The 24,202-nt window shown below is 37.9% G+C and overlaps 1 protein-coding gene across 3 annotated transcripts in view; it reads right to left on the bottom strand.

Annotated features, from left to right (window-relative positions):
* LOC134543716 (band 3 anion transport protein) overlaps positions 1 to 24,202 on the bottom strand; it is a 337,233-nt gene that overhangs the window by 250,840 nt on the left and 62,191 nt on the right. The window contains exon 1 of one of the 3 annotated variants that reach the window (XM_063388398.1): positions 1,813 to 2,252. The exons of the other annotated variants lie outside the window; for them this stretch is intronic. The gene's annotated coding sequence lies outside the window, so the exon portion shown is untranslated. Of the gene's footprint in view, positions 1 to 1,812; positions 2,253 to 24,202 lie in introns of those variants that run through there. 3 annotated transcript variants of the gene reach the window in all.

The raw sequence follows: 24,202 nt of genomic DNA on the forward strand, positions 1-24,202 counted from the left end.
ACCATAAACTACTAATGTATACAAAATTTCCTTTTCTAGACATGTGCTCACCATTGTTTCAAACAATGACACGCATGTTTGTTTACTTTTATTTTAAAACGTCTGCACGTTTGACAAATTGACTAAATTAATATGTTGGTTTACGCAGATCCATTAATTTGCTAGTCAAGAACTATTCGAACACTTTTTGAATGTGCAATGACAAGTAACTGATAGCATTATTTATAAATAATCCGTTATGAGTTAAAACACTAATTTATAAAGCAGAAAATAGCTGCTGCAGTAGTACGTGCAGGGTAAGAGGGCACGAGGAGTCATGTCTAGCCAGCCTCCAGAGTACTAAGTGTTCAAAATACGCACAGCAACAAGCAGAGAACGCTTCCACAGCACTGCGAGCTGTGTTCTCACCGCAGTCGGGAATCGAACAACAGGCCCGCCACGACTCCCACGTGACGACGGAATGCCATCAGGTTAACTCTGTTCAGAATATAATAAATTAAGTCATCGTGGCAGTACAAGTTTCGTGTTCATTTTAAATTGGTGGGTGTATCACATGGGACTCGAATTAGCACTATGACAGTTAAAAATTTGTTACTATATCGGGAAAGGTGGGTGGGGCAGAGAAAAAATACACTTTAGATATTTTTCTCTAGTGATCGAGGCTTAAATGTAATTTATTATGTATCTATAAATCATACCTTAATATTGTAATAATATTTAAGTAATTAAGAAATATATATAATTCATTGAAACGGCATAAATGCTCATTTAAGTAATAAATATTAGTATTAAAGTTCAAAATACGCCATCCTTCAGAAGATAACACGTATCGAACCTTATTAGTTAACTATGTTATGAATACTATTTTTGATAAGTGATAACTTACTTCTCGGTAGACGGCATTTAGTATGAGTAATTTCGTGAATGGAACGGAAGTCGCATGATGGCAGATGGCGCGATCCAAAGATCACAAACCAAAGAGAAATTTTAGTATTAGCTGTTAAATTAATTTTAACAAGATGGGCCGTATTTTAATATAATTCCTAGTAGAAAATCAGGGCCAAAGTCGGGGGTTTAGTATTTTTTTCACGCCTTATCGCTTTTATCGGAGCCGTTTCATTATATATACCTATTAATTTCGTTATATAAATCGATAATGCTGCTCCGGCAACGAATTATAGCGGCGCGTGCAGAGACTACGTGTGATTAGTGTCAAACATTTATTTGTAATTATTCTATATTAAATTTCGTGTCCGAGTTTCATATTATAAGTTTATTTGCAACATGAGAACACATTAATTTGCTCGTTACTGAGGTTAGATGTTTTTTTTTTAAGTTTTGTCTAGACGACTTACACTGTGGTAACTGGCCAAGGCATATTGTAAAGAACCATAAGAACCATCCCAGCATTTGCCTGGAGTCCCGCGATCACTCCTCTCATAGTTAAGTCACATCCTACCTCAACATGGTCATATTGCAACCACCAAAACATTATGTAGCTGTACCTTGACAACACCTGAGTCCACCTGAACACGTGTCCGGCGTTTACCACTGCGCCACCACCGCTTTAGCAATATCTAGTCAGGCACAAGGGCGGTCGAGAGGGATGGAAAGGGGGCGGGGCACCAGTTTGGCCTGGTTGAGTTTACAGATATTTTCTTTATTATTAGGTTTTACCCTGATGACGAAAATTACAGGTACAGTTGGTTAATAGAATGCACAGAAAACCTTACAAGTAATGCGAAAGGCGCAGATCACGTTTTACAGTGTTTTGCCCCCGGGCCTTGGTTTCTCTCGATGCCCCCGACTCACCCAGGCGCCTCGCCGCCGACAGACAGCTATCTCCCAGCCGACCCGCCGGAGAGTGAAGAATGGGCACCGAGGGGAACACCCGTGACCGAACGGAATGGAGTAGGGGATGCGTGGCGGGCACGACGTCGGGAAAACTCGGCTGCGGTCGGCCGGTTTCGCCGGGTCGCGGCACACACGTGCATTCTCTCGTAATATCGACCTGGACGCGGTGTGGTATCGCGACACGTGACATACGGTACCCCGGATTAGGTTGTTTTTTTTAGTCGGGAGTAGTCGACCTTCACGCGGGAACGAAACGCTGATGACTCACCTTCACCACGCAAAATGCCGCGCGGATCCGTGCCATGACCCAGTTGTTGGAATTATAAAAAATGCCACACGCTTACTCCTTAAACCACGTAGTTGTAGTTTGCATACTGCGATGCAGATGCCTTCACTTCCTACCTCACCAACGCGATGGAGCAACACCCACAACATTGAGGAGCTTTATCTCGACTACGCCTATAATAAATATGAATTAATATTTTCCATAAAATACGGGCCTCTGAAACTGTTGCATGGCGCACACCATAAGCTGGACAACAAGCGGTTTTTCGCAGTATCAACGTAGTAAGTAATCCATGCATGACTACGTCTTATAAAGCAGGAATTCACAACGGCTGTTAGTTTTTGGTTAGTTAATTTTGTCCAAGTATCATGGTTGATGTTAGCATTCTTCTCAAGAAATTAAACTCTGCTCAGCAAAACTATGGTGCATGTTACCGGGAGCCACTAGCTATAAAGAATGAGCCGTTATTCGACCGACAAACTTGTCGATCAAAATAAGTAGAAAATATAACATATATCTGACTTATTGTCTAAAGTCCTTCTTAAGGGTGGAATACGTCTTTGAAGTTGGAGCTTAAAAAATTTTTTAATGTAAATAATAGGGAAAGTAATAAGCATTGAACACCGAGCGTCTGGATTTTGTTTAATTGAATGAAATTATACAAATGTAACTTTCATTGAATTAATTGGGGGGGGGGGGGGGGCGGCATCTTTATTGTTCGCATACGTTTGCAACGTGTCACTACCCACGGTTATTTCAATGAAATAATTTTGCGACAACGATTAAATTGGTAGTAGTTGCAGAACTTAATTCAATGAAATAATATTCAAATGCTCATTGTTCAAACTTAAATACTTTATTATTTACGTGTAACATCTTACTATTGGTATACCTACGGCATTTGGTGACAGTAATTTCGTAAATGCGCTGAAGTCAAGGAACGGAAATGTGTAAAAAAAAAACGGCGTTGCCATTTATGGCGGATGGTGCGAATAAACGAAAATTTATGCTTAATGAATTTTAACAAAATGGGCACTATTTTAATAAAATTCTTGGTCGAAAATGAGGTGTAAAGCCAAGATTTACTATTTTGTCAAGTCTTTTTCGCTTTTATCGGAGTCGCTTCATTATATAGTTTAAAATTTTATTCCGTAAATAGAAAGATTTAATAGTATACGTAACTGTTCCGACAACGCATTCTAACGACAGGTGCAGAAACTACATGTGATTCGCGTACAGAAATTTTGTTGAAAATACAATTTGCGTAGGTACATTTATCACGCTCGGCATTCTTTTAAAGAATTATACGTTAAATTTCGTGTCAGAGTTTCGAATTATAAATGTATACATATTTGCAACTTGAGAACACATGGATTTGCTCGTTACCGAGGTTCATACTACACATCACAGGCGAGCAATGAACAGCCAATAGGATGCTACTGCATACGCACCAGGCCAATATAACTTACCCAAGTCTTTGATCCCTATGACTTTTAACCTTTATCAATTAAACCAGAATCCAGACGCTTTGGACATAGTATTTAATAATCAGTTTAATACTGGTTCGTCCTCCCGGTAGATCAAGACCTCTCATCTGACCACTACCCCGTACATATGGAACTGCATGGAGTTAATAAAGAAGCCAATGCACCGCGAAAAATTAAAGATTACACAAAGGTAAATTGGCCTGAATTTATAAATTATATTAACAGCCACCTACCCAAGATTAATGATTTCAACGACACAGGTAAGACACATTAAAACCCACATCAACGAGCTCCAGAGTGAAATCTCTGAAGAAGTGACGCTGTGGCGCAGCAGTGTGTGGAATGCAAAAATTTCTAAATTAAAAACTCGCGGCAATAGTCTTTGGCGTTTGACAAAGAATTTATTAAATAAATCGGATACAATTCTCCCTCTAAAGACGAATACACTAATATTGCGTCACGCCTGCGGCAAAGGCCGAAGGCTTACGTGCCTGGACTGCACCAAACAAAAGTCGAATGAATAAATAAATAAATAAATAAATAAATTTGGGTTGTGAGTTTCCTAATGAACTAGCTGTTGAAACAACCATGTCTTGAGGTGAGACTCCGTCACGATCGCCGAGTAATACGGCAGGTATGCCGACATCTGTACCCCTGACGACGGCTTCTTCTCGCCCATCGTGCCCCCCTTCCCCACAACCCAAGATTTCCATTATCTCAGGGCGTTTAGTAATCACACCGGCAGACATACTTTCACGTGTGCCACTGAGTGAACATTTATTGTTAAGTTATTTACTTGCTATAAATGTTTAGTTGTATACTAACTGACATTTATTACAAATTTTTGTTCAAATCACGCAAACAGTAAAACGCGGTGGTTGAGTTGTCAGACCACCAAGTAGGCCAGGGTTCGATTCTCGATACACGAAACCAAACATGAGCTTGGATTGGAAACGGAAGTAGCAAAACTACCTACTAAGAATGATTAAAAAAGCTCCGATGCCCATAATTTGCGACCTTTCTCTGATAATTACTGACTGGATAGTAAAAAAAATTAATTTTCGCTTTCGAAATTTTAATAGGCCTATTACCGAGTCGTTTATTTATGGAAACTAGTGAAGTTAATAAATATTAAAATAACTGTCGTAATCGAACATTTGTGGCTGAACAGAGGTTTGTGTGGTGAAACCTGCTGGTCTATTAGCATATCACTGCCAATAACAATGAACCATTCGCATTTGATGACACCTCCAAGGCAATTCCCCGGCACTAGACTGGAATGGCAATGAGGAATTACGTAACAGAAGAATTACAGGTGTGTAAGGACCAAACACATGCTCTGAAAACTATAGAAACAGAGACATTTTTTGTACTGCGGAAGGTACTACGTTTGAAACCCACACACGATGAACAAGTCAAAAAGAGTAAGGCAGAATGAGGTTAAGCGTAGAAAACTGAAGTACGAGGATCATCCCCGAGGTAAGTTTCCCACTCGTGCCACAGCTAGCAAACCTCATATGGCGCGAAGCGACCGCGCACTCCTGACAGAGCAATCACGTCGAATGGGGCATGTACTCACGGCACTTCCCGTGTTCTCAGTAGCATCGTCGAACAGTTGTCGAAGACGGAGGCTCTTCCAGCTCCCGCTGACTGTGAAGTGCGGTCAGTGATAAAAAGTTTTTGAATGCACAGAGCATAGCTCTGATCAAAAATCATAGCTGTGCCGGGTCTATGGGCAGTTCTACGTGACAAGCAAGCAGACGGCGGTGTGTCGTTGTGCAGAGTTCAGCTGAGAGATGATTATGCATCCTAGAGCCCGGTCCTCGCTCACTGTGGTTACCACCAAGACAGTCCTCTCCAGACAGTGTCAGAGTTTTGAGTATGACTGAGGCGGAGATGGTTTACACACAGTGGTTACAATCCTGGGCAGCAGACATACACAGGAATTCAAAAGTTTGTCCCACGTACGGTATGACAAGTGTCTCAATTCCAGTGAAAAACATATTGACACTTTCTGTATCTGTTGCAATAAATATTTCCAAGCAAATGTGTTTTGTTCTGTAAACGGCCCCCGGGAACCTACTTATGGACGCGCTTCGTAACAACGATTAACACCGCCCCCCCCCCCCCACCCCCACCCCCACCCCATCAACCCACACACCCACTTGCCATCGGTTTTTCTTTCAACAAAAAATTTCTTGAAGGGAAATTAAAACCTATAAACCGCTGCACCTGACACTATTGACACTACTATTAAATTCAAAGTTATTATTAACAGTGATATACTTCTGTACAGTGATATACTTCTGTACAGTGATATACTATTTTGGTTTAAATTACTAAATAAGTATAAACTTATTTTAGGTCAGAACAAAATACATATAATATGCTTCTTATTTGAAAAAAAAAATGGCATATAGTCTTTCACTACTTTTTGAGTGCAATGTGTTAATTTGTGAGGCGAATACTCAACTAAATGTAATATCTCATTTTTCTTAGGAATTGTGGGTACATGAAAATATAATTTTTAACAATGTATGTACTTACATCTTGAAATTAAGCTGCATTACACTATTTAATCTAATTCCAAATATTTTCTTTTTACATTAAGGATAAACGCAGGTGTTTAATACACAACAAAGCATTTGAGCGTGGAAAGTGTACAGATCGTCCTGTATCATAATCATAAAATAACTCAACTATGGGACATTCAAACTAATCTGAATAGTTAGGAATATAATTCCATCCATTGTCTCCGCTGAGAAACGGTGGCTAATATTCAAATCACTCGCCTCCCACCAAATAGTGAGAAACGTGGCGAACGTAGCTTTTCGTCCTCACCAATGCATTCCGCCGCTGCTCCGTTCACATCACTTGACCCCCATCGTATTTTGTGACCTCAATACGATCTTTAAATTATCATTACAATGGGGATGATTAATTTTACCTTAGTGCATTGGACATACGACTCCATGTCGATTAATTCGTGCATTCATTGAGAGGTATGGTGGTTTTGATAGTGTACATTGTAAGAAAGTTATGACTAGTTCTGTATTTTAACCGCTGTTGTTTTAACCCATTTCAGTATTGTTGGTACGTTAATAAAAATAATTTTTGACAAAGGTGTTAAATATGAGAGAAGGTTTGCATAAGTTTCCAGTAATGTGTAGGATATATACTTCTGTGAAATTTCCAGTAGGTACTGTAGTTTTTTTTAGTTATACTTTTTTAAGCGTGTTATTAAAAATGAGTGAATTTTTACGATGCGCACACCATGCAACAAAATTTTCACAGGATAAAAAAAGGATACATAAAAATAAAAATTTTAAAACTTATTCTTTAGTGATTGATATTGAATACTAGTCCGTATAATTAAAAAATATTAATCTATTGTGAATATAAGTGATTTTGTTTTTGTTTTTCGAGTGTATTTTATAAGTGAGTTTATGTTCCCGTACGTATAACGATGTAAGGTTGCTTGTAAGCTTCAATTGTTGTTTGCAGGGAGTATCTGGAAGGTTTAGTAGTCTCCTGGCCATTTTCATGTGAGTATTTGTGAGGTTATGTTCCCGTGTGTATACTTTATTTGCTTTATAAATTAAAATTTACATACATTTTTTTACTAAAATAAATAATTAATTTTATACACATGTTTATATTAGGTAATAGTGAATACTGAGTATTTATTTAATTATTTAGTTTCATTTAATTTATATTTTACCAACAATATTTACCTATGATATCACTCCAGTCCTTTCATTATTTTTAATATATTAATTGATTGCATGCAAAACTTAAGTTAGTATTTTACCACGCCAAGTAAGTAAGCCTATAACTTCTAACACACCCATTTGTTTCACTAAACACTGCGTGATTTACAATGCCAGTTGTTTACGGAACTACATTCCAGGAAAATCCGCACGAAATTTCAGCAGTGCGCTCCGACTCACAGTGTTTAAAATAGCCTTTGTTTCGGCTGGTATACGTGCGCGGCCGGCTGCCTGCTTCTAAACAAAGAACTAGAGGCGAGCTCGCTGGACCTCGAGCTGTAAAGGGACGAAGGCATTCTTTACTTCTACACGCAAAATATTACACGGCAAGAAAAATAAATAGAGTCGCTAACTACTTCTTGGTTCGTGGACTGAATTCACGTTCGTGGGAACGAAGGAATGTCCTACGTTTCGGCATGCGCTGTTGATTGCTAATCCCCTTGAAGATGGCTGCCGAAACGACGTCATGTAACACCATCATTCCCACTGACGCTGCCTCAATCCTGAAGCCAAGAAGTAATTGGCGGCGTTTTGTTTGTTTGTAATTTTTTCCCCCCCAGCATTGAATTTCCCCTGCGGAAATTCAACAAGTTCCCATCCCAGTGGACGGAGCTCCAATTTCGGAGCCAGTGCTTCGGGGTTTTAATCACGCGTAAGGGAATATTATTGTAACATTAGTTTAAGTTTACTTTGTAAGCACCTCCTCCTCCATCACCCACAACTACGACTAACAAAAAAAAAACTAATTAATAAACAAGCAAACGAATGTTCGTAACAAAGTTCTGAGAGTAGGCAGAGAATACTTGAGGATTGGTGTAAAGAAACACATCCACGAATACTTCCCAGCTGCGCAGAAGGTACGCACACTGTGCCGTGGCTACGGAAGCTTGCCACGGGACGACCCGTAACAGTGATATTGGAGGACTCGCACCCGGCATACTGCCATGTAGTGATTTCAGGGAAGCCTCTTAAAATGCGATCCACCCCGCTCAAGGAGATACCGCGAGTTTCTGTGCACACATACGGACGCGAGCGTGATCACGGTAGTGGACACCAATGACCACGTGTTCGTAGATAAAGTTCTTCCAAAGAAATATAAAAGCAGAAATTCGTGCGAGTTTAATTCTACTGATCGAAGTACACGACCTTTGTATTCAAGAAATGAATTTCACCCTTGAACATAAATGCAGTCAGACACAATCGAGTAATGCAACGTAACCCAAAATATATTTTAAAAAAAACTCAGTAAATTAAATAATTTTCTAAACATTTTTAATTAATCGCATAATTGTCAGCAATACGTCAAATATTACTTAGAATCATTTCGCAGGAAGTATTGTAAAAACAATTATAATTTTTCAAATGAATTTTCGATTAAAAACTGTCAAACCTAAAACCATTCCCAAGATATCGAATAAATTGTAAGGAAAAAAAACCTCAAATATTATTCTGAATTTTAATGTCAAAGAACTAGTTTTTATGAGAAAAAAATTCTCTGATCCATGTGAAGATGGTCTCTGCGTTCACTTACACGTAAGTACATGAAAGTCGCGGCTAGGAGGTATCCCATGTACCTACGGACGTGGATGGGTAAGTAATCACGAGACACGTGGCTTGCTCCTTTCAGACAACTGCATGCTCGCTACGTGTAGGTGTGAGCCCAGCTGTGGAGGGAAGTGAAGTCCGTTAACCGGGTGAAGATGATGGAGGAGGGGAGGGGGAGGAGATGTGGGATTCAGGCGCCACCGTGTCGGCCGATTGTTTGCATCCGCACCACCTGTTCTCGACTTCAGTAACTCCGAGGTATTTGGGTTAGACATATGGCAATTATGAACGTGGTAACGCTATTCAGTGTTCCAATTTACCTTACAAAAGGCTCGAGGCATTATTTTTAGCCAAAACAGGGGGGGGGGGACAAGGGTAAAAGTAACGTTCAATAATTACAATGTAAGAGTACTGCTGGAATCATACAAGATGAAATCAAAAATAATACTCTAATTATTAAACACATAATGCATCATTTTCGATTAAACATATTAAGCTAAATCCTTGGAACACCAAAGGCATACGGATTTTTGACAAATGTTTTGAATTTCTCCACTAGATAAATAAGTAGGAGACACGACATAAGTACAGCCTTCCAAGAATTGTAATTGGGCTAAGAAAGATGCTGAACCCCAGACTTGCTAGCTCAAAGTAAGTGTTATCACACGGAGTCAAGATGAATGAAGTTAGGACGCGTTGGTTGGAATCCCTGCGGGGCAGTTCCTGCATCGCTGTCCAGCCGATGCATATAGTTGCACGTGTTTTCAACACTTATATTTCTCGTCAGGAATTTTAACTCAATGCTGATTACTTATCTTATTAATGTGTGAATTTCTATTTCATTTCTGGAAACAAATTAAATAAAAAACGAAATTCTCATTAAGTAATTCTTCTAAAAAGGGCGATAAGTTATTCATCAAGATTACATGTTAATATGATATACAAAATGTCTTTTCAGATGCAACAGTAAACAACAAGCGCCTACTCACAGCAGATATGGTCACAGCTGGTACGACGATAACTTTGCAGTCCCTGCCTTGTCAAGGTTCCGTTTCCTGGTTGTAATAGTGATAGCAAATCACAAGAGTTGCTTCCGCAGCACAGCAGTTTTAGTAAGGCGTAATTATAGTGCAACGCTGACTGGACGTCTAGCGCTGTATCACCAAATAAGTGCAATGCTGTGGCTGGTGCACTAATGATGTTACTTTATTTTTCTTTCGGAAAAGTATTTTTGGAAATTTTGTTTGTAATTTAGCAGCAATTTTCTGAAAAATTGGAAATTTTTTTAAAAGAGGTAAACTTTCACAGAAAAACAATAAAAAATTTGTCAGCTTTTTCATACAAACAGGGAAAAAAAAAACATACAATTTGTTTTTCTTTACCATCTAACGGCCTACTTAACATTTGAGAGTTGGGTAGAGCCCATGCTACACTCTACCAACTGACAGAAACAAAAACAAAAAAAATTTAAACAGTACATACCAATCTGAAGAACCTATATTAACATACTTAAATTTATGTTGGTAACGAATAAAAAAGACCATTTTCCGGAAATATGTTTAAATATATTTTTAATTTCCGAACTCACATTTTACACACACATCTCCATAGCACACAGTATCTTAGTATATAGAGGAAGTGTAAAATTCATGGTACATACGTGAGGATGATATAGCCCGTCCCACTCTTAGATTGCAGTACACGGCTTATGGCGCGCGCTGTTGCCAAATCTCTAACACATTACGAATTTCAGGAGATGTGTGTCTTTGTAATCCGGATCGAACAAGAAGAATTTTAAGAAATCATATCGTAATTTATAATATTGTTACGATCGCGCTTGGCTGCAGTGCTGGCGTCGCCACGCTCGTTCGGCCTGTCTGCGCCCCCTTCCACCTGCATCCTCTCCCTGGTATATCGTGTCATACTATCGCGCGACATCCTGACCGTCGCAGCGCGCACCTGCCTCAGATCGGGTTACTTAAAAGAGGCCGCACTGCGGAATAAAAGGACTCAGACGCCTTTATCGGCGTTCTTAGAGCAGCCACCGCGTCCTTCGAGGACTCACGACGCGTTTCTGGGCATTTCGACGGCGAAGGTCGCGAGATATCTCGGAGACATGCCCGATTGTTCTGGATGGGAACCTAAGGGCTATTTAAGGAGGTTGGGCCGACCTTCGAGTCAGTCAGTCAGTCGGTGACTGAGTGAGTTCTCCCGCGGCGGAGTTTCCGGGCGATAGTGCCGCAGGTGCGGCAGAGTGGCGAAGTCCTTGGACGAAGGTTCCAGGGCAGGGAGTGAGTAAGTTCAGTGGAGTCGGGAGTTTTCCCGCGGCGGAGTTTCCGGGCGATAAAGTCGCGGGCGCGGCGGAGCCGAGTGAAGTTCCGAGTGAGGCGTCGTGTGGGATCTCGGCGAAGGGTGTGACGGCGGCGGCGGAGTGCGGCGACGGAGTCCCGCGGCGGAGACCCACGAGGGGTGCTGCGGTCAGAGTTGCGCCGGAAGTGCGGCCCAGCGAGGTGTGTGAAACGAGTGACTGGGGAATTGGCATCTTTAAGTGTAGTTAATTATTTGCCAATTTAGAAGATTATTTGTAAGTGACAAGTAGTGGTAATAAATAAAACTGTGTGTGTGAAATAAAATCTATTAATTGGGCTATCCTTTACGAACCCGCAGGGAAATCGTAACAATATTTTACACTATTACACATATAAATTTGTAATAATGCCACTTTTATGTAAATTTCAAATAAAAACTACCTATTGTAGACGAAAATTTCTTATAGTTTTCTTTTATGTTCTAAAAATCCCATATATCACATTTACATGGGCCCGATAAGTGCCGTATTTTTGGACAAGTCATGTTCAAAATGATAAATAAAATACAGTAATGGAAATTCTCGGTCGAGTAAGTTATGGGAAAAATCCGAACAATTGGGTCGAAATGGGAAAGATTTTTTGAAAAACAGAAAAATCGGAACAACTCGCATAATATGAATAATATCGCATCCGTTTTAACGTATGATAACTCGAAGTAGCCTACCTAATGCCAAAAAATATTTTCTAAATAAATTTTTGATACGACCAGCCAAAACTGCATGGGTTCGAAAAAATTTTTCACCAGACAAAAAAAACGTAACTGCCTTACTAGACACCTTATCAAATCTGTTTAAATTGTTTGTAAATATCATAATTATTTTCCAAAACTTTGTCTAAAACAATGTTTGATAAGATGCTTGGTGTTGAGAAGGATAGAAAAATAATTCAAAATTTTGTACCATGATCGCTATTAAATTCTTTCGTATTTATTTCATACATTTTACATATTATGTTCAAGATTCGATTAAAATATTTTTGTAGCAACCATTACTGCAAGGGGAAGAAAAAAATATGGGTTTAAGGATATAAAAATCCCTTTTTGTTCTAATGTAAAGTACAGTTGTAATATTGAAGAATTCTTCACAAAGCTAGATAACTTATTAAAAAAAACTTTTACACTAAAAGAGTAGTTAGGAATAGCCGATCCGGGGACAGAGGCTGGAGGCAAAGGATTCGGGATTCATGACTTCATGACCTTTGACCTCTGACGTCACTGTTATGACTTTTGACCCCTGACGTCATCACCGATTTCCTGGAAATTTCCCGATTTTCCGCCAATTTTCCTCAAAATTTCCCGCTTTTCCCTCAAATTTTCCTCAAAATTTCCCATTTTCCTGCAAAATTTCCCTACAAAATTTCCCCATTCCCGAAATTTTCTAACAATCCCCCCATCTCCGGATAGCGGCTTGGTATCATCCTTACCTATCCGCAAATCTCCGGATAGTGGGTAAGCAATATTCTAACAATCTCCCCATCTCCGGATAGCGGGTTGGTATCCCCCTTACCTACCCACCCATAGATGACATCACCGCACCCCCATCTTGGATTATGTCCTATCCGGTCACCATCATTTCCGACCGCCATTTTGGATTCAATTTTCGCATGCTCTATCATTCCATTATTATTATGCAATCATATAGTATTACATCATATCTGACCGCCATCTTGGATGACCCGGCTACCATATAGTATTACGTCATTTCCAGCCGCCATTTTGAATTATAGAACTTTCTACCATTTTGTTTTCCAGTATTTAATATTATGAAGTCATAGCCGCCATTTTTAATCACACCTGTTACAATTTTCGTTACGATTTCCATCTTTGTTTGTGACATCACAACAGTCATTTTTTGTCTGCTGGAGGCCGCCATCTTGGATGTTGTAACTATCGCCATCTTGATTTTTTCTTCTGTGCTGGGAGCCGCCATCTTGATTTCACATTATGTTCCGCCATCTTGGATTTCCCCATCTTTGTTTCTGATGTTTGTTCCTAGAGAGCATCACCATCGCTCTATTCATACACACAAGGTTGATATTTCATTACATACCAATGTTATTATGGTCCTTATCAATATATTAAAACATTGTTTTTATACAAAATACATTCGGAACTGCTGAGATTCGAACCATCACACAGCTCTGACCTTTAGGTTGGAAAACATGCACCTTTAACCGCTCGGCCATCAAGACAATTACCGATCTAAGAATTAAATAAGGTATATATATATAAATATATATATAAAAAAATTAACACACACATATTCGGACTTGTAATATTTTTTATTATTATTGTTTCAATACTCGCTACCAGGAGCACTAGTGTCAAGCAGAGTGCAGCCGCCATCTTGTTTTATGTATTCGCTACTAGGAGTGCTAGTGTCTAGCAGAGTGTGCAGCGGCCATCTTGTTTTCAAAATTCGCTACCAGGAGCGCTAGTGTATAGCCGAGTATTGCAACAATCTTGTTTTCAATATTCGCTACCAAAAGCGCTAATGTCTAGCCAAGTGCAGCCGCCATCTTGTATTTAATATTCACTACTAGGAGCGCTAGTATCACTTAGTACACACATAATCTGCCAGAGGGTGTTATATATTAGTTTAATTCTGCCCTGCTGGAGTGTAGTATTGTCTTGACCTATAACATCTTAAATATGTCCCTCACCTTGAACTTTCCACTATATATTGGATTACATCATTTATGTTCACCATCTTGTCGCCAACACTACCTTAACCTACGGCATCTTGAACATCACATTTCACATTACTGTCGACACCCTGAACCTACCGCCATCTTGGACTATATCATCACATTTGATATAACATATCCACACCGCCGCCATCTTAGATTTTGTTATCACCAACTTTAATCTTGACCACCAACATATTGTATTATCATCTCATGTATGCACCCCCCCCCCATACTTGATTATATAATCATACTAACTTTCATCCTCTGCTAGAGTATGTAGATTAATTATTCGTAATGAGCATCACGTGATCATCCCAAACACTAAGATAAAAAAAACTTATTACCATTAAACTTATCACAGCCCATATACCAAAGTCATACTGCAGACTTGTCACTGTAGCACTCTACTCAAACTGACTTACATAGCTTACTTTTTCGTAACATGCTTACATTTGCGCTTACATTTTCTTTGAGGGCTTTCATTGGCGCCTACAATTTCTTTGAGGGCTTTCATTTGCGCTTACATTTTCTTTGCGTTATTTCATTTGCACTTACAATTTCTATGAGGGCTTTCATTTGCGACTACAAGTTCCTTGAGAGCTTTCCTTTACACTTATGTTTTCTTTGAGTGTTTTAAGGTTCGCTTATGTTTTCTTTACATGCATTCCTTTGCGATTACATTTTATTTATATTGTAACTCAGTATCTCATGTAAACAATATTTAAGTATCCATATAAATATCATTAATCGTAATAACATATTTACTGGAAATTATTTCATTATATTTATAATTTTTACCATAAATTAAGCAGGATAAATTAAGGGAAATTAAAAACATAGTATACATGAAACATTTATTTTATTTACAAAGTTTATTATATACACAGTCTTTTTACACAAAGATATATACATCTATTTATCTAGTGGGTCGAAATGGCTAATTCTCAGCTCCAAACGGTTCACCGAATTCAGCGTCCAACCAGATCCTTTACCCATATATTCTTCTTCTTCCTTGCAGAGTTTTTCAATACTCTGTTTAACTGACTGCTTCACTTCGTTTGAAGTATAAATTGCAGCAGCCGATGTCTTGAAAGCACGCTTGCTCACTCGATTCTCGTGCAGCTCCGGTTTACCATATAGACAATCCAACCATAAGTTATATTTTAAAGGCCCATGCGATGCTGTATCGTCCATAAGCTGTTGTATAATATTTTGTTCAATATCACTCAGAAAAGCGCAAATATCTTTTGCCTCACTAAAAGTATTTAGATAGTAATAGTCTTTCAGAACTCCTCCAAATGCAGATTGTGCCAAGTAAAATCCATTATCATTTGTCTGTAACTGACCAAGCACAGTGTTAGATTTATGTCCAGATGACGATGCGGGTGGTTGTTGCTGCTGATCTGCCTTAATGCTGGAGCCTGTGCGCATGGGTACCTCTAGTTTAAATTGAGGAGTCGTGACGTTCACATGCTGTGCACCTTTACAAATCTTTATATGTCTTTTCAAACTATCAATGCGAGTAAACCACTGATTGCACTTAACACACTGAATCTTTATACGAGAGGGACTCTTCATAAATTTACTTCTCTCATGCCTTCGCGCATGATGAGCAAATGCAAACATCATGTCGCAGTAGTTGCAAGGATGTCTATTTGATGTGCCTTCCATGTCTCGGTTAGCTGTGTCCAAGACCGATGGTGCTACACTTAAGCTTGGTGTGCTATTTTCAAAATCAATGTAACGCTGTTGTGCTGATGTCCTCACTTTCGACCGCTTAGCTCTTCCTCTGCATATCTTCAGGTGTCTTTTCAAATCATCGTTGCGAGTAAACTTCTTCTGGCATTCATTACAGAAAACAATAGTGCGAGATGGATTCTTCAGGCAATTACTCTTCTCATGACGTCTCATATTAAAACTTGTTGAGAACATCATATTACAGTGCGGACACCGATGCTTCAATGGAGATTCTTGCTTCATACTGGATTTCGAAGAACTAGGGGTAGGATCCATACTCTCCCCAGATTTCTTTGTTGTTAAACAAGGAAGAGAACTCCCAAGCGATGTTCACTCTTCGGAGTCAGGATGACAACTAAGCTACTAATTCCATCCACATCCCTACATATAAAGCCAACCCCTACCCCCACTACAACACTCTTCACATCATCAACATGTTTACTTAGGACTCAGCTTACATAGGGTCTCTCTCTCTTCTACTCCATATCATTCAACTATCCTATAATTCTTGAAACAATCTAGAAAAAGCAGATTCATAACCTAACCAATGTAATCACGAGATTATTTCTTTGTATGGTAAACACAACTAAAATACATCTCCTCCAGCTGACATGATCTATTATTAATAACATGCATCATATCCTCTTAAATATTAACATCCGTATAGGACTTTGCACGCCTCATTTAATTTCAAAACTCCCAGCCACTATATCTACGCAGAACCATAAATCATTAATACTATTCCAAATCACAGTCTTACACCAGCATGTTTGTGTAATATTATCCACTTTATTTTTCGTAAAGTTACCATTCCAACATAACCTACTAACATAATACTTTGATAATGTTATGTAGCATTCCATACCATTTTATCAGTCAGTCGTAATCATGCATAACTATACTCTAGCCATTGTTCCAAAGCAGCCAAATTTAATACTATCAGTCCATCATTATCATACTACTTAATATAATTCCATAAATATTTACCATAAATAAACATTTACTACACCATATTAAATATGTACTAGGTCCACCCAACAATCCAACATGAACATCAGTCAAAAGACAGTTTTTAAATCTACAAACCATAACATACATTTCTATTCCTCAGCCTGCAGTACCCAACATTCTTCAGCTTACAAACTCTTTAAATTAAACATTTAATTATGTATTTCCTTTCATTCTTTTAATGTTTCTTGCAGTAAAGATTTTTTTTGAGTCAAATACTATTTACAGACAATACAATTCACCATCCTGCCATACAAAAAATAAGAGCACATCTCGACTTAACCATAGGATAAATCCATGCAGTATCTTAAAAATCAACTAAATAGATAATACTTAAGATATGAACAAAGTCCGATCTGACATTCTGGTCGAGTCATTGCATATGAATACAAATAGGAGGAGGGACCATAACATATGGATACAAATATGAGGAGGAGGAGGGATCGTAGCTTATGGATACAAATATGAGGAGGAGGGATCGTAGCATACATACATAAATCACACCAAACTTTACTCAAATACCAACTATATCAACCAGAAAAGTAAATTGTAAGAGGTATGTTTCCAATTTTAATTACTTTCCGATCGATCATTCAGAAACCCAGGCATAAAACACATAAATATCGTCTAAGATCAAAAGAACTGCAAAGTCAACATATAATATCACAGTCTAAGCCATAAGATCTATGTCCATCGCATTTATATCAACCATTTCCCTTATCCACCTAAAGTGTATGAAATGCAAGGCCAGCAAAAAGAAATACTCGAATCATATTGTCCATTTTAATTGTCCTTTTCACGATGTAAATACTTGTAATTATTATGCTGTAGAGATTCCGAATAAAATTTCTTACTTAAATAACAACTACTATGCCACCAATTCATATTATAAGTACTGATAATAACTCTCCTTACCCAAATAATATGAACGTAAAGACAAAAATTACTCAACATGTTAGTAGATCTACACAACAACAATATATAAAGTCATTGGTATAAGCATTTACAAAACTTGCACGAATCAAGAAGTTAAACCATACAGGCTAAACATTACTTTAAACCTTAAATATGTAGATCATAAATATATTATTTTCCGAAGGATTGAAACTGTATTTGGCATAAGCATTGCCGCTAAGCTATATACATACAAGTTAATGGCATTAGAACTCATACGATTATTGAGTAACAATTTTGAAGCAACATCTATAATGTAATGTTAGAAAAAAGGAGAAGTAAATGAAATGAGAAGGATCTAGAATTAACAACAAATGCTGGAATTTGACTCACAGCTTTATTTTACTATATATATATCACTGATACAGCTAGGTAAATTATACCAGGAACAAGTTTTACACTTTCAATTACGTCCAACAATATTCGGTGATTCTGGATTCAACTGCGATAACATATCATGAAAGAAAATGTTCTTTATCAGGTTCTTGTAGTCGGACATTACTTAATGTGCCAAGTTAAATCTCTTTAGGTGAATATCTATTACACACCGTTAGTGAACAATCATTTCCAACTGCTTCACTTGAAAATCACATCATCATCATCTGGAAGCCGGCGAGATCTTGTAAACTGGAGGCCAGTCTCATAGTAGTTTGTGCTGGGCTGGATGCTTTCATAAGAATGAAATTATATGTTGCAGCGACTCATGTGCACATTCAAAATATCGCTTCGTGAAAACCACTTTCCACATCTATCACACTGATGCGACTTGGAGGTAGGATTCACAAGACAATGATGTTCTTCATGTCGCCGAGCACTACTGCTGCTTGCAAATTTCTGCTTACAATATCTACACAAAATTTCGGATTTACACTTCACAATATGGAGGTTAAAATTTTCTCGTCGCATCAACAACTTTCCACATCTGTCACACAGAAGTATTATATCGGGGGAAGTCTTCATACACCCACGCTTTTCAGCATATGATGTTTCTGGCGGTACTATAGGTGATGTAGGCGCTGGTGATGACGGGTGCGATGACCTCGGCTTCATTTCCTGTGTAGTAGAATGATTCACTGCTAGTGATCTACCACTAAATGTTTGGCCCATTGCAGGAAAAAAAATAACCAAGAAAAAACTATCCCAATGAGTCTCCGCTGTTTAAAGTCCAGAAACAAACTGATGGATTGCTATTTACATTGCGCCTTATATACTCTCGAAACCATGATCACATCATATTTACCAATCAAAAGAAGCCGAGTTCTCTTACATACATAAATATGTATTCACATGGACATGCACTGCACTCACTGAATACACACAATGATCATACAATGAGACTAAAAAAAAAAACTAGCTCCAAATGGATCCAAATACCTTCAGTAGCTATAATAGCTACAACTGCTACCATAGCTCCAACTATCTCCAATAGCCCAAATAAGTTCATTAGCTCCAACTATCTCCAATAGCCCAAATAAGTTCATTAGCTCCAACTAGCTCCAATAGTCCAACTAACTTCATTAACTCCAACTAGCTCCAATAGTCCAACTAACTTCATTATCTCCACCTAGCCCCAATAGTCCAACTATCTCCAACTAGCTCCAATATCAACAACTGCTACATTATCCCCAACTAACTTCATTAGCTCCAACTAGCTCCAACAGCTCCAACTAGCTCCAATAGTTCCAACTTCTATAATAGTCAAACTGCTAAAATGACTCAAAATTAATCCAACTGCTAAAATAGCTCCAAACGGCTCCAACTATCCAAATAAATCCAATAGCTCCAACTAGCTCTAATAGCTACAATAGCTTTAACCAGCTTCAGTACTTACAATTAGCCCCAACCTCATCTGACTCTAGCGCCTCACTTGCCACACAGACTCCAAAGCACCAACCGATTTCAGATATAAGATTACACGAAATAAAATAAAAAAAGTTTATATTCATATTAAAATTTATTTCACAATTTTATACACGTTTCGGTAAAACATATTATTGTATGTAGCCTGCTCTCCTTAGTTAACGAAGTATAGTCAATGTTTCTTTGGTGATGGATACTTTTTCGGCATTTTGAAAAGCAACTAGAAGCCTTAACCTATCGACCAATACATTAGTATCAGCCCATGATGTGTAATATATCTCGCTTATTGTTATTAATATTTTTAAGCTATCTGAAGTCTTCTGTTTTAACAACCGTCTCATTGTCTTCCACGCAGTGATCATCATAAGAATGACCAGCTTTATTTATTTTTAACACGACGTTTCCATCGTTTAAGTCTCACCGCTTCAACATATTCTTTAATCTTTTTTTATCTTCGGGTGCTTCATCAAAGTCTTTGATGTTTTCAGTAACACAACACTTCCCTTGTTTAGATCTCACAACTTCATCACATTCTTCAATCTTGTCAGTTTCGGGCACTTCATCAAAATCTTCGATACCTACGGTTCCATCGTTTAGGTCTCAAAACTTCATCACAGTTCATAATCTTGTGAGCTTTAGGAGCTGCATTACAGTCTTCGATATTGCCAGCTTCGAGTGCTTCATCGAAATCTTTGAAGTTGTCAGCTTCAGCCTGTTCTATGTTGTTCATAATTTAGTGAAGGTAACTTGAATTTGGCGTAAATAATTTTTTTTTATTTCGAATGAAGACACTACTTTTATCATTAGATTTCAATTCTATTTCATTAGTGATATCTAGTTAGAGTTGGTAGAACCAGCATTTTCAACTTCGAGTTCATAATAATTTTTTAATAATTTATCTTCTTTCCTCTTCTTTGCTGTTGTAGACCTGACCTCGTTATCATTAGATAGCCTGGTTGCACATATCTTGTGATGTTTATTCAACAAATATCTTCAACCAAAGTATTTCTGACACAGATTGCAACTAAATGGCTTTTGGTAAGGACTTTATGTACACTCTGCTCTGTCATGTCGCTTCGCATTTTTTTTCCCCTCAAGGTGAATTCCTTGTCGCAATATACACACCTGTGTCCTTTCGACTAATACCAGATGCATATTGGGAGTTTTAATTTGTGACAAATACTTAAATATTATTTTTTAAACATGCCATCAGCGGAAACTAATTTTCCTTTTTTAAAATATGTAGGTTGCAAGTAGTTTCGCTTCATGCTAACATATATCACCACATGCTGAGTCAAAGTAAAGTTTGTGTATAATTAGGTAGGATGCTCTCTCACAGTCACAAGAGATGGAGAGATTCGGTAGACCTCTAGGGGGGAAGAATTCTTTCTCAAGGAAAATATCAGGTAACATACCGAACTGATGCTGGTAGCGATAAATAATCCATGTTAGCTTCTACAGCCAATACAACATATATGTTATTTTAATAGTAGACTTATAAAATTCCAACACCAAGAATAAATGTTTCTACTTAGATAAATAAAATCATAAATTGGAGAAGGAGATGTATCAATGTATTTTTAATATTAGAATATGTCGTTGCGGATGAATGTGTGTTGACAGCTTTTAACATTTTAATTTTTTTTTTATAACAACTGCCTTCAGTCAGCTAAAGAAAAAAAAATAAAGCTATAATAAAATAAATTATCTCCCACGACGGCCAATTTCTTTTCTGATGTAGGTGGGCACCATATATTTTATGCTTGCATATTTGTATTAGATATATTTAAAAACATATGCTGAAGCATATATATGTTTGTAGCATGTTTGCTACAGCTCTGGCCTGGATAAGGTTTATGTTGGCAGAAATGGTAGACTTTTTATATTTATTTTTTGGCCTCACTGGTAATAGAAGTTATTTTGATTTACGTTTGTTATATTTGGTTTAACGTAAAAAATATATGAAACTGTAATTTTTATTTAGTCTTCTTAATTTGTTAATTTTAATGGACTTTAGTTATTATATTGGTCTGGAAGGTTCGAGAACATCATCGATTGTATCGCTCCGCGGCGAACGCACGTGGCGGAAGAGCTGTGTGTCTGACGTCAGCGGACATATGGAGTGGGTGTGACGTCAGGGGACGAGTGTTCGGGAGTCGGCCCGTGGGCCTAGCCGGCGGCGGACGTGTCGAAATAAAGCGGGTTGACCGTGGTGATGCTTCCACTACGAAGCGATTATGAACGGCTTGCCTTTTTAAAAAAGGTTGGGGAAGCCGTATACGTAGGACGCGAGTGAGCGGTGAAGAGGTTGGTGAATATCGCGAGCATGTTTTAAGGAGGAAATACGTGCGTCGACGACACCTCCGAACCAGCATGACGGGAACTCGTCACAGCAGAAATTCGCAACTCCGGCAACGTTTAATGGTGATGATTCGCCATCATTTTACGCTCGTGAGTAACTGAGTGTACCAGGTGACCGGACTTCTCGACGTGGAACGCAAGTAAGTGCCAGCCATGCCACCGCCCCATTGACCCTTTTTAGTCGCAGCAAGAAATGATAAAGCTGGGATTTTGCAAATTTAAATAACTTACTACGCAACCTGATTGTTCAGCAGTTGGTTACCTTCCGCGTGCAAAAATAACTATACTCGACAGACGTTGAAGTGAAAAGACCGTCAGCGTTAGACTATGACTTAAACTGTGAAAGGCCTTTTTGTTTTAAGCCAAAATTTTGGAACTAGATAAAATTTTTTAAGATATTTAGTGAGATGTTAATATGTGTTAATATGTTGTTACATTACGCTTATCAGATGTAAAAGTTTATCCTTTAATATTTATAGTTGTACTATGCCTGGCGCGTCAGAGGTTGTTTTTAATATGTTATATATATATATTTATAGTTAATATTTTTTTTGGGGTAGTTATATTAATTCTTCGGAGCTCCGAAATATAAGATCAGAGTATACCGTTGGTAGTAATTGATGAAGTATTTTGTGTATAGTTTAACGGTAATTTTTTTATATGATACAGTATGTATTGGAAGTGGTTCGCGGCGATTTGTGAGGAATCCGTTTATGATATATTTATCTAACTATTAAATGGTGCCATATAAATTTCTCATTTTTTTTATAACTTGCTGTCCCCTCTCACTGTTCAAAATCTTACTAGTAGTGTTGTTGTGTCTGCTATCGGTTTGGATTCAAATATTTGTTTTTGGGGTTTGCCTGCGCTCGCGGTACGAGTCATTAGAGTCTTTTGACGGTGTGGCGAGGCGCGGGAGTTGTACGTGTTGGCTAGAGTCAGGGCCAAAACGTTACATGTTAACATATCTAAAATTAAAATTTATTTATGCTTAAGCATATTATATGCTTTAGCATAAATTATATACTATATATAAATATATATATATGGTGCCCACCTACATCAGAAAAGAAATTGGCCGTCGTGGGAGATAATTTATTTTATTATAGCTTTATTTTTTTTTCTTTAGCTGACTGAAGGCAGTTGTTATAAAAAAAAAATTAAAATGTTAAAAGCTGTCAACACACATTCATCCGCAACGACATATTCTAATATTAAAAATACATTGATACATCTCCTTCTCCAATTTATGATTTTATTTATCTAAGTAGAAACATTTATTCTTGGTGTTAGAATTTTATAAGTCTACTATTAAAATAACATATATGTTGTATTGGCTGTAGAAGCTAACATGGATTATTTATCGCTACCAGCATCAGTTCGGTATGTTACCTGATATTTTCCTTGAGAAAGAATTCTTCCCCCCTAGAGGTCTACCGAATCTCTCCATCTCTTGTGACTGTGAGAGAGCATCCTACCTAATTATACACAAACTTTACTTTGACTCAGCATGTGGTGATATATGTTAGCATGAAGCGAAACTACTTGCAACCTACATATTTTAAAAAAGGAAAATTAGTTTCCGCTGATGGCATGTTTAAAAAATAATATTTAAGTATTTGTTACAAATTAAAACTCCCAATATGCATCTGGTATTAGTCGAAAGGACACAGGTGTGTATATTGCGACAAGGAATTCACCTTGAGGGGAAAAAAAATGCGAAGCGACATGACAGAGCAGAGTGTACATAAAGTCCTTACCAAAAGCCATTTAGTTGCAATCTGTGTCAGAAATACTTTGGTTGAAGATATTTGTTGAATAAACATCACAAGATATGTGCAACCAGGCTATCTAATGATAACGAGGTCAGGTCTACAACAGCAAAGAAGAGGAAAGAAGATAAATTATTAAAAAATTATTATGAACTCGAAGTTGAAAATGCTGGTTCTACCAACTCTAACTAGATATCACTAATGAAATAGAATTGAAATCTAATGATAAAAGTAGTGTCTTCATTCGAAATAAAAAAAAATTATTTACGCCAAATTCAAGTTACCTTCACTAAATTATGAACAACATAGAACAGGCTGAAGCTGACAACTTCAAAGATTTCGATGAAGCACTCGAAGCTGGCAATATCGAAGACTGTAATGCAGCTCCTAAAGCTCACAAGATTATGAACTGTGATGAAGTTTTGAGACCTAAACGATGGAACCGTAGGTATCGAAGATTTTGATGAAGTGCCCGAAACTGACAAGATTGAAGAATGTGATGAAGTTGTGA

The sequence above is a fragment of the Bacillus rossius genome, chromosome 1 (genome assembly GCF_032445375.1).
Source record: "Bacillus rossius redtenbacheri isolate Brsri chromosome 1, Brsri_v3, whole genome shotgun sequence".
In the NCBI taxonomy this organism is placed as follows: Eukaryota; Metazoa; Arthropoda; class Insecta; order Phasmatodea; family Bacillidae; genus Bacillus; species Bacillus rossius.